This window comes from Eurypyga helias, unplaced genomic scaffold (genome assembly GCF_000690775.1).
Source record: "Eurypyga helias isolate BGI_N326 unplaced genomic scaffold, ASM69077v1 scaffold29746, whole genome shotgun sequence".
Lineage (NCBI taxonomy): Eukaryota > Metazoa > Chordata > Aves > Eurypygiformes > Eurypygidae > Eurypyga > Eurypyga helias.
The window spans coordinates 20,929-33,154 of NW_010257745.1; the positions used below are offsets into that span (position 1 = coordinate 20,929).

General features: G+C 44.4%; 1 pseudogene; it reads left to right on the forward strand.

Moving 5' to 3' along the window:
* The first annotated feature begins 191 nt into the window (after positions 1–191).
* Positions 192–8,627, forward strand: LOC104505643 (annotated as a pseudogene).
* The last annotated feature ends 3,599 nt before the right edge of the window (positions 8,628–12,226 follow it).

The following is a 12,226-nucleotide window of genomic DNA, read 5'->3' on the forward strand; positions in this document are numbered from 1 at the left end:
ACCATCTACCACCTCTTCTTGTTGGCGCTGAACAACTTCCAACACAACTGAACTGAAAAGATGCTGCCAGTAACTTCTGAACCTAATGGAAGAGGATGGGATCAAGGGCCAGGGGGCAAAGAGGGATATGAAGTCTTTCTGTCAAGAGATCCAGCACAAACTCATCCATGTGCAGAGGTCCTTCCCCAGGCATGGTAAAGGTGAGAGACCTCTGCTCAGTTTTCCCCCAGCTCACTGCTAGGCCAAAAAAACATTTGCTGCTCTATACAGCTCCTGGCAAATGCTTTGTTATCAATAAAACTAGAGATACACCAGTGGACATAAACAGAAGTTCAGGTAACACATCTCAACAACCGTGTGCTAAGCAATTCACAAAGACATCCACATAATGGAAAAATGGAATGACATGGTTCTGTCCCAAATGTCCAAGCAGCTTCTCCTGATTCGCTGAAGACGGGTGTTAAAGAACTAACAGCTTTTTTCAAGGTGTCCTACATGTCTCTACAAAATGCTTGAAACCTCCCCAAAAGGATGAAATATAGCTGGAACGAAATATAGCTAGTACGATTATCTGCCTAGAAATCAGCTTTTCAGCTGAGATTCCACTCTCTAAAGACTGAAGCTTTTGACACACTTTTGGCAATGCAATGCTCTGCTATCATCTCCAGCCCCTGCCAGAAGCTGCGCCACACCACCAGAGAGAGTCATTCCAGACAATCATCCCCAGGGTCTGAACTGAGACCCATCATGTCATCCCCGAGCAGTGCCACGTCAAAGATTCTGTCTTTCCACGGTGATGAAGACTGTCTCCCCAAAAAATGGTCTGGGACAGTGTGGCTCCTCGGTGAACAGTCACTGCGGAAAGGCGTAAGGAACTGCAGAACAGGACAGAGAGGGGTGTGAAGTCTGCATGCAGCTGTGAGCCTGCTTCCTCATTTCTCAACTGATTTTGCAAACAAAGAATGAACTCTCTATTTCTCCTTGTATTTTTTCTACCCTCTCGAGGGGATGTTACCAACATGTGATCCATCACTCCCCAAAGGGAAGCTGCATTTAGCTCTCCCAGGAAGACTCGAGGACATTCTCACTGCTTCTCCCTGCACTGCCCATAAAGCTCAATAAAATCCAACTGATTATCTGACTTAGCGTGGATTCATAATGAAGTGCTGCAGTACACCAGATCACAACACATCACCCAGAGATGACTAACACTTAGGACACGCTGGTGTGTTTATAACGTACAGACATGCTCCGAGCCAGCTGGGCAGATCGGCATATCCAGCCAGCTCCGTTTAGCACCATGCAGCAGCTCAGACCCCAAAACCAGATCAGGCTGTGCATGACTGTACTCTGTCTGAACTAATCTCCTTTATTTATGAGGCTTTGAGCAACCTGCTCTCGTGGAAGGTGTCCCTGCCCATGGCAGGGGGTGGGACTGGATGGGTTTAAGGTCCCTTCCAACCTAAACCATTCTCTGATTCTATTCCCAGAGGGTAAATTAGCCCATCCGCAGTCGCACACCACTGTGGCTGTACTAGCACAAACCTAGATTCAGTGTGCCCAGCTAGACGTGCTATAAAGCAAGGGAATTGCAGCTCTCAGCAGGAGATCTGGATCCTCATTCCAGCTGTGAGCTTTGAGGGACCTCATGCCGGGCCATTCACTGCCCCTGTGATGGCACAGTGATGGGTGTCCACCACTAGACAAGGACTTTGGGAACCAGGGATATAAAACTCGCATGTAAGGATGAACACATCCAACCAAAAGCTGCTCTGTAATATATCAGGGTAGCACTAGAGACCGAAAATGTCACTTTTCTTTTCCAGCCACACAGACTGCCAAATATGGCTCTCAAGACAACAATCTATGTAATGCAAAAAAGCAGTTGGTAAACATTATACAGCCTTCCCACCCGAGATGTAATATTAAGATTGTGGTTAAAGATATTCTCAGCAATTCCAAACAGGCATCATCACTCTGGGCAGCAAGTTAGCTCTTACTCTCAACAAGGAATTTCTCAGTGACAAAGAAGCTCTGGGATTTTCTTCTATGCCCTAAACCCCTTTCTGCTTCAGGATAGTGGGGGTTCCAGCCCTGCTGCTTTTGCTGGCACTACCAGGTAAGGCTGAGACTTTGCATTTCTCCTAGGAATGGGATGCCCTCTGCATGCATTGCACACTGTTACTTGCTTAAACACCTTTTGTTCAGGCCATCTATAGCCAGGCACAGAATGAGCCCCTCAGGTCATTGAGGGGAGGAAACATTCAGCCTGAAATTTGCTTATTTTAATTATAGAAGCTTTGGGGTTCTCATTTTCATTTATAGTAGTTCAGTATTTTGTCCAGAAACTGAACTTCTTGGTGGAACATCTGACAATCTTTGCCCTTCTGAGACTTTTCTCTCTCACTACTGTGAAGTTCTCAGCCCGCAATCACCTAGCATATGGGGAGGAAAATCTGTTTGTCGCCCTCTCTTGACACGTCACAGATCAGGTATTGTCATATCCAGGCTAGCTGCTGCCTGCTTTCATACTGCAAACAGTACCGAGTCCACAGAGAGGAACAATAGGAGTAAAAATGTAAGAAGGGTAGTGGCACTACAGCTAGGCATAGATGTTTATTTAGGCAAATCTGCAGGGTTAAATTACACTTCCCTGAGGCCCAGTGTGAAAGTCCCGGTGGTATAATGTAAGAAAAACTGGCACACTGAGCTGTGACTGGTTGTAGCCTCATTTTTTTTTTTGAAGAATCATGGATGGCAGGAGAGGACATGATAGGACATGGGGTAATGGGTTTAAATTGAAAGCAGGGAGCTTTAGATTGGACATCAGGGAGAAATCCTTCCCGGACAGGATGGGGAGGCACTGGGACAGGTTGCCCAGAGCAGCTGTGGATGCCCCATCCCTGGAAGTGTCCAAGGCCAGGCTGGTTGAGGCTTGGAGCAACCTGGTCGAGTGGAAGGTGTCCCTGCCCATGGAACTAGATGGTCTTTAAGGTCCCTTCCAACCCAAACCGTTCCATGATTCTATGATTCTATGGCATGCAAGTGTTTCTGCATAGAGAGGGAGAGTCCTCAGAGCTAAGTGCTCATATGATGCGCACAAGAATTTACAAGGGAAGAAATTTTGGTGCGAGGAGCTGTCAGAAAGAAAAATCTTGTCCAGTCTTAGCCTTGAGTTCCCCTTTGAAAGAAAGGATTAACCTTAACTGTGTGCTGTATCATTCAGTTGAGCTGATAGACTTTGGATGAGGCTGGTTTTCTGTGATCACGCAGCACTTTGAAGAGTGAATTCTGGCACATATCGGTGTGGGGTGATGTGAAGCATATTTTGCTGCAAAGAATAGAGACGGTGGTTTCACCTGAGGGTGTGCTGTGAGTTCAACAGTGCACCAGGTGGGAGACAGCCAAGAGAAATGAAAAATGATGTGTTATTTCCATTTTCTTTTCACAGCAAAACACAGTGTGTCCCACTAGAGGTTATCGAGGACAGGGTAAAACCCTACTATACAGCTCAGCACAGAGCCACAATAGGTATCTCTATGTATCTGGAGGCAGAATTGGCCAGGAAATTATTTTTGCCATATGAAATGAATATGTTTCAAAGGAGAAAAAAGAAAATAGTATTTTATGGGTTACCACAAATGCTGTTTTGTAGAATTGTATTCATCAAAAACAAATGGGTTTGGGACAGAAATATTTCAAGTGAGTTGATGAAAAATGAAAAGTGATACTTCATTTTGCCCAAAATTTTCCATCCTGTTAAGTGTTTTACAGTCACAGAAACCTTTCGCACAGAAAAGCTTTGATAAGTCTTGTAAAAGACTCGGGAGATGGAGCAACCTGATCCCGTGTAAGAAGCATAAGAAATACGCTGAGGGGGCTCCATGCCCCAGCACCCGGGGGATGTGCAGCCGTAACAGCCGTGATCAGAAAAGGCTCAGTAACCTCCCTTTCCCATTTGCCACCCCAGCCGCATCTCCAGTGACCACCCTCCTCAGCCTGGGGCTGGGTACTTCCTCGTCCTACGCAAGTTCCCTGTGCTGACGTTAGCTCTGCTCCTTTGTTGGGTGAGATGTGCACCTCCATGGGGATTGGGCCCTCTATTTTCTTTAGGACTTGTAAGGCTCTTTGCAGAAAAAGAGAAAGGAACTCCCTGTCCCTCCATTGCTCCTTTTCTGGTAGCCAAATTGGGCAACTTCAACATTTTATTTGGTGCAAAATGGTGTCCTGAATTAGATGTCATCCTACTGTCAGAGGTAACTCTGATCCAAGTGTCGTTAAAGTAGGAAGGACTGAAATGATAAATGACTTCTCATGGAAAATGATTAGTGTGGCTGAAAAAGCTCCGACTTAATGACTCAGGAGAATATCATCTTGAGAGCCCTTTCCAGGGGAGAAACAAACTACCGAATAGGATCATGCTGGAAGTTTTGGGTGAGTTAATCAGAGAATTAATGATCTTCTAAGAGTCAGCAATTTCTTACCATCTGACAAGAAAGATTACAGGTCAATGTTAAAGCGCCCTCTTCTGAGCCTGGAAATTTCCTGAGACACAGATAATTCCTGAATTTCTCGTTTTTAAACAGATTTTTGATACATACTAATGGTATAAACAAATTGCAGCCAACTGGGGGGTGGGGGTGGGGGAGGGAGGAGGAGGGAGTCTGGCTTGGCTTCATTGACTAATGAAATTTCACATTTACATCAGCAGAGGAAACCGACTCCAAGCAATCTGAATCTTTGCCTTGAATTTCTGCTCGAGTTCATCTCTTTGCCACTGCAAAAACTTCCATATTTGTTTTAACACTTTACTTCCTACTCTGCTTTTAGCCAGCGCAGGAGGCGGGAAACCAGAAGATGCTTAGTGGAAGCAATTATTGATTTTTCTGATGTGACTGAAAAATGTGTGTGTGGAGGGGAATCACATGACACATCTTTCTAAGATGCTTCCTTTCTAACAGCATTCAAGCGCCCAAGTAGGCAGCTCAGTTTTCATATCATTCTCTAAACCAGTATGAATTTTCATGGCTGGCTTAAACCTTCTACAAAACTTGCCTCTTGCAAGAGCTGCCCTTTCCCTTTGATCTGTCACAGGACCCCAACTTTTAAGGAAAGCAGGAACCAAATCTCCTTTGTCCCTCTGCACTTCATATAATCATTCAATAAGTAGGTTTTTAGAGGCATCATGCAATCAAGTACCAAATATTTTGCAAGAATGAAAAAACATCAGAGGGCCACAACCCAAAGGGAGGAAAACTGCAATCACAGTTCTTGTCCTGCTGGCTACTTACTAGAGGTAGGAGTCACAAGTGTGGGCCAGGCACACACCTGATGTCTTCATTTATATACACTGATAACAGGTACTATCCAACAACCTAAACAAAACTCCCACCTCTTACCTGAGGAACTGGTTGTTCCCATCCCTGTGATTAACTAACCTTCTTTTACTGGTAAATAGCACAGGATGAAGATTCTTGTGCAACCTCACAATTACACAGTGAACAAGCCAGCAGTAACCCTAGACCGTGCTACAGACCCACAAAGCAGGATGTTTCAGCATGAGAAAATGTCACCAGGGATGGATTGATGTGGGAAAATCACCTGCTCTTGGGGTTTCTTTTTCAAGGAGAAAACTGGAATCGGCAGCAGATACAGACACCGGTTCACTTCCCACTAAGAAGGGGGATGCAGCCAACTCCACAGATGACAGCAGTAGGGACCAGAGGTAAAAAAACGAAGACTCCCAAACTCTAAGTACCTCATTACGGATGCACTGCAGGATTTGAGGAGCAGTGTGGCAAACAACTGAAGCATGTGCTTCACACACACCAAGAGGCTTCCCCTTGTCCCTTGCACAGTTTGGTCCAACCTCCCTGAGCCCCATGAAAAGCTGTAGAAGGTTCTTATCAGTTTCAGGAGCACTAGGTGAGGCCTTTACTGAAGATGCTCACTTTGACCATGTTCTTCCGTTCTACCTGCTTAAAAAGAGACAACTATATGGCCCCGGCAATGCTACAATGACTCTGCCTTTTGTACCAGCAGACCAGCCTAAAACCAATCCCAGTATGTCAGACGAGAGTTATTGCACCAGGCCTGATCAAAGGTGACCCTATTAATGATCCTGATCAAAGACAGACCACAAGAAGGGCTACCGCATCCTGATGAGGGATGCCTTTGAACTTTGGTAGCACTGCAAATTACTGCAGGAAGAGAATGCAAGCTCCTGAGTATTCCCCAAGCTTGCCAAGCGCCAAAGAAAATACAGCTGGGATGGATCCGCTGTGGCTGTAGATCAGGACTGATCTCATGGAACCACGCTTGTTTAGAGACAGCAGGGGTAGTATTTGCATGCTTAATTTTTATCCTGGAACTATAATCCATTTTCAAACACACAAAATCCCCTCCCAAATTAACCTGGTCACCTCTGGTGCTGCAAATAGTAATGGAGGTGTCATGCTTTTCCCTGCAGGACTCTATGCTCTCATGGTGCCGAATTCCTTCCTGCCTACAACTGCTCTGATTGCTAGTTATACTCCTTGTCACCACTTACATCAGAAGGAAAAGGGCAGGTAAAGCTCCCTAATCCTCTTGTCTAGTTTTTCTGTCCCTACAACTTGTTGCCCCACCACCCTGAATGTAAGGAAGGTCTGTTCATAGCAATCACTGTCCAGGGAGGCACTGAGACTGAGCTGAGCGCAATGCAAGGTGGGAGTTAAATCTCAGGGGAGGGATAGTGAGGGGAGGGATTTTTACAACAAAAAGGTAAAGGCGTGTTTTTACACTCAATGGAGATTCTGTCCTTCATGGCAGGAAAAGAGATGAACTTTGGCAGACATCCTTTCAGCCAAGCAGCACTGCAGGTAAGACAGTATCAGAAATCCCACGTTCCTGGGGCTTTGCTTGATCTCTGTCACGCAGAGACGCTGGCTCTGTGTTCATCATCCCAGGGGTGGTTCCGTGCATCCTAGAAGGGGTGCGTGGCATGCACCCAAGCTAGCAGGCTGAAGCTAGCTGTCTCTATCTGTTGATTGTCTGACCTCTTCTTGCAGAGCAGACACAACCTCACTCAGTTACCTGTAATAGCCCTTCTGCGTATTTTTGTTTGTAGTACTAAGAAAATAAGTGTAATAACAAATATATAATTTTGATAGTTAACTGGCCTTGAATCTTCAGTACTATCATGAAAGGAAAACTTTGCTAACTGCAATCGCCCCAAACACTTAGTGTGTTAACCATTGCTGCACCTTTCTGCCTAGTCTCTTCAATCTGAGGAAGTAGTTTTGTGTAAGAGAAGTTTTCTAAGCCTCTCTGAGCCCACATTCCCTTTTCCTATGCATCCTCTTCCCCAGTTTCATGTTAGGAAGAAAAAATATTTGTGGTTGTAGGTTGAACTACGACTAATATTCAGAAGCAAAAAATGCTGAATTTCTTTTTAACTTCTCATTCTTTGTGGTTCCTCAGCAGGACAAAAGAAACAAAGCAAACAGACTGCCAGTTGGGGAACTGAATGACAGTACAGAATATGCTGTCATAAGGCATTGACCCCACACACAGCCTGAAGATCTTATATATGGCAACATCCAGCCTGCACCAAAACTTTTCTTCCCTGCCCAAGAACCGCCAGGCATTTCAGTTTCATCAGAGTTTGTGCAATATGCTACTGTTACCTTCAGACCCACAACTCCACATTCTGGAACTGAAAAGAGGAAAACAGGTCCACCTAAACAAAGCAGCATGAAGCCTTGGGCTTATTCGCAGAGTCTCTCTGAGCTGCCCCTAGAGACAACCCATTTGCAAGCAGTTCCTGACGCTGGATACGTGTGGGATGCGAGGCAGAAAGCCAGTGAAAGGGTGAGTCACAGGGATGCAGAAACCATCCCTGACAAAATAACAGCAATGTTCTGGTAGTACAGCATCGCAATCCAGCTACTGGTAAGCAAATCTAGTGGAAGGCTGTGGTATATTTGTTTTTTTTTTTTTCCAAATTGCCCTATTTGTAAACAACAGGCAACTATAAACCCAGATATAGGAAACTGGTTCTGCCTGGCAGCAAGTGATACAGTGCCACTGTCAACAGGGGGCTGTGAGATAGGGGAACACCATGCTTCCTTCCAGACCTTGAACTTCAACAGCTCACTTAAAACACGCACGTAGAAAAGGTTAATTATTGCCCACTCTGGTAAGATCCAACTTAGCAAAGTGGTAAAGAACCTGCTTTATTTTAAACACAGGAGTTCTTGGACTTCAGAGAGACAAGTAATGTCCTTGACATGTTTTAGTAAACAAGGGTCTTGTTGAAAAATATTTGTCTATGTGATAGCATAAAATGTCTTCATCTTGAACACGTGGGTACAGGATTTACACCCACAGGTATTTATTTTTACAAAGAAATAACTTTGTATTTCCTTGCCCTTGGTGCTTGTTGTTTACTAATGCCACACCCACGCTAGAGTATAAATCCAGCTTGACTTTATTATAAATTACACACATTTTGAACAAACTACTGAATGCTGTTATCATGGTGATAACTGCCGACAGCCATCAGGGATTATGGGTAAATCCCAAAATTAATCTGACTGAGATTTTCATCTTCATTCTGTCAGTTGGAGCCCGAGGATGCTAAATAAGGTACAAAAGTGGTTTTAATTTTTTAGTATTAAGGTTACAAGAAGACTCCAGCCTAGGTTATGGGGCTGTGTGGGAGGAAAGGAATGTGAAAAGACAAGGAATACATCCATGGATCATATGAAGTCTGCTCTGCCTGCGAGTGCTTGCACAACTCTGAAGGATGGTGGGGAGAGAAGGAAATTCTGTTGACTGGTCTGATGTGGTCATGTAAGAGCAGGGTTCTTGCCATTATATCTGAGATTATTTTGTCTCTCTATTTCAATTCTCTGAAAATAAAGCTAGAAAAAAACCATAATAATAGCTTAAGAAATCCATTTCTGGCTTCCTAAACAGGCTTGCATGATTGCATTCTTCATTTCCTGCCCCAACTTCCCATTTTCTGTTCTTGCATACTCTTATTTCCTTTTTTTTTTCCTTTTTTTTTTTTTTTAAATCATCACTGCATTGACCAACTCTGGAAAGAATTAATGACTGACACCCTTATGCTTTGGGAAATTCCTGAGATGTCAAAAGTCTTGGTGTGGGGACCATACCGTTAAGGTCTGCAATGATATACAGCAGCAAAGGCCAAACGGTTAACGCAGTAGGCTTCAATACACAAATTCATCTCCTTATTTGACCTGTTTGACTCTTTGAAAGCACCTGAGGATTTGCTTGCCTAAATTCCTCATGTGGGTGCAATGGCATCCACAGCGAAAGTTCCGGGGGCCTCAGATCCTAAGGTAATAGAAGTTAATAAGTACCTTACCAGAGAGGCTCACTGGTATACACATCTTTCTGCCTACAGAGCTGAAGATGATCTACTATCATAGGATGAATTTCAGGGTGTTTCTAGGGACAGTTTATCTCTATGGAGGACATCAGTCCTCTGTCACAAAATGTAAATATGTAACTGTCTGTTTTAAAACAAAACCACAAGAAATAATTGTCAAATCTTTTCAAATTGCTAACATCTTACAAGGTATTTTCCTTCTGTGCAAATAACTGAGATTTACTGGTAATCTGAAATGCCTACAATGAAGGAATAATTATTATATGACCCAGTTTAGATTGGCATGTTTGGTAGTTAAGTTCTAAGCTAAAATCTAAACATTCTCTGCAGCCTACGCTGAATTAGTTACTTGTTTTTTTCTTTCCCTCGCTTCAAAAGCAGCAAACACTGAGAGGACCGTGTTCATCTCCAATAGGGAGCAAGCGAATAGCTGGGCACCTTCACCTGTTACCTGCTGTTGGCTGCAAAGAGCTCTCGCCCTAAGTGCACTCTAAGGACATAACAGTCATGTAATAAATGATACTCTAGAGATTCTGCTAAAACCGCCCTGGTACTATGCCATCTAAGTGCCTTCCAGCAGCAGCTTTGCAAGCTGGGTAAGCTTTGCCATGTGCCTAAGACACCAGGGACATTTGAGCAAAAGGCAGAGCTGAAAAGGATGATGTTTTCTTAGTCACTGCATAAGCCATCCTGTTCTGCTCCATGTCTTCAAAGACCCACAGAGAGCAAAATGGAAAGTAAACTGAATTTTGCTTATACTACAAACTACAGAGCCCAAGGAGTGTCCTGCTAGACCAAACAAAGTGGATTCATTGATACCTTTCCTCTTCCCCTGGAAGTCACTGGCACATGATGATTGTGTCTGACTCCTCCAAGTACAAAAAATCAGCCAAATGTTGTTGCATGAACAGCCTATAAAAAGAGAAACCCCACCTTACCAACCCTATCCACTGCACATTAGTATTATAAAATACTAGCTATTCTATTCACTTCAGAATACCCGTTTAATGGTTATCTCCTTCCTACCTAACTTCTCTCCCATACCTAGCAATTGCAAAATACTGATTACCAGAAAGGAAAACTAAGCAATGAAGGACAAGATCCTGGCAACCGTGACTAGCCCAGGGTTAGCAGATAAAGGAACTTCTCTCCAAAGTGAGGGATTGCTTTAAATTAGTCTGCTCCTGTTCTTGTTAGGGAACTGAAAAGAATTTCAAATTAAGAATAAAGCAAAAAGCTGCAAAAATCAATCTGCGAGTGGCTCTGTAATCAGATAACCCATTATGTGCTGAGGGCACTCCCTCCGGGCCTACAATCCCTGCCTGCTCCCTTGGGCCACTGCCCTTCATGCTCTTCTGCATTCACAATCTCTAGCTGCAACGTCCTTGAGGATTTACTCTGCTCTATTAGCCAACAATCACACTTCCAGCACTTCTGCATTTCATCGTGACTGCAGAACCGGCAGCACGGTGGTGACTGAAAACCAGGCCAGCGTTCTCCAGGACCCACATGGACTGCCAGCCCAGGGAGGAGGGCAAAAAGGCATCTTCAGAAGATGTTTCCAAACAGCAGGACCTACTGGCTGCGCTGAACTGCCTGCTGAAGAAACGCCTCTCACCTATGGGGACACCATCCTCCTAATTTTGACACAACACAGGCCGTATGGTTATGCCCCATTGTAACTGGCGTTAGAAGTACACGCCAATTTTCCATTGGAGCTCTGGGACCGCTTCAGTGCAGCCAAATACAAACTCATCCAGTATTTCCAAGATGTTTTACAGCTGGTGTAAAGACAGCGCAACAGTTGGTTCACTTGGAAAGCATTATGCACTGCAGGAGAAAGAAACACAGCAGTGTTTGGGGTAAAACTTGCCTTTTTTGTTCCTGTTGCCAGCTAGTGACATCCGTGTGTGCTTTCAACCTGCTTTTGCAGCAGTGAGGGCAGCACCAGGCCCTCTGAACTGCAGTTTGGATTACTGCTCTTTAAAGAACAGGGTGTAATAGAATCACAGGATGGTTTGGGTTGGAAGGGACCTTAAAGCCCACCCAGTCCCAGCCCCTGCCACGGGCAGGGACACCTTCCACTAGACCAGGTTGCTCCAAGCCTCATCCAGCCTGGCCTTGGACACTTGCAGGGATGGGGCATCCAGAAATAGCTACAAACATCAGTCAAGTTCAGTGAATCCCTTGCCTATCCCAAGAACACGTGGGGAAAAAAAATCAGGCAGAACATATGTTTTGCTATTTTATATGGCTTTTAACCCAAAGAACTTTGAAAACTGTAAACATCCACAGAAACGGTTTCAGCAATAATATAACAATTACTTGATACCACACAAAAATTGCCTAACAGTGCAGGACCTCAGCCTTGATACAAGCATTTACATTACAGCAGCAAATGTTTAAGTTACTGCTGAGAGACCGTGAGCGGCACATGCGGAAGCACCAGCATGCCTGAGAGGGATTAGCAGGCAGACACAGGTCTGTCTCAAACCTGTCACAGCCTGCCCAATCCTATTCAGAGGGAAAACTTTTTGTGCCAAAACGCTAGAAATGAGCTTTTTCTAGTGATGTTCGGTCGTATTTGGCAAAAATAAAAAAGATAATGATATTTGGGGACAAGAAGAAATCACCTTCCTGGAAGCTAACCAAGAATAAAAAGGAACAAACGTCTTAGAACAGCATTTGGACACCATGAAGTTGGATTGTCACTTCTTACACATGCAACCCTGTACAGATTCCACTGCAGCACTCCCAGGACAGTCCCTGTGCTCCAGGACAGTCCCTGTGCTCCAGGACAGCATCTGTGTCATCACAGGATTCTTC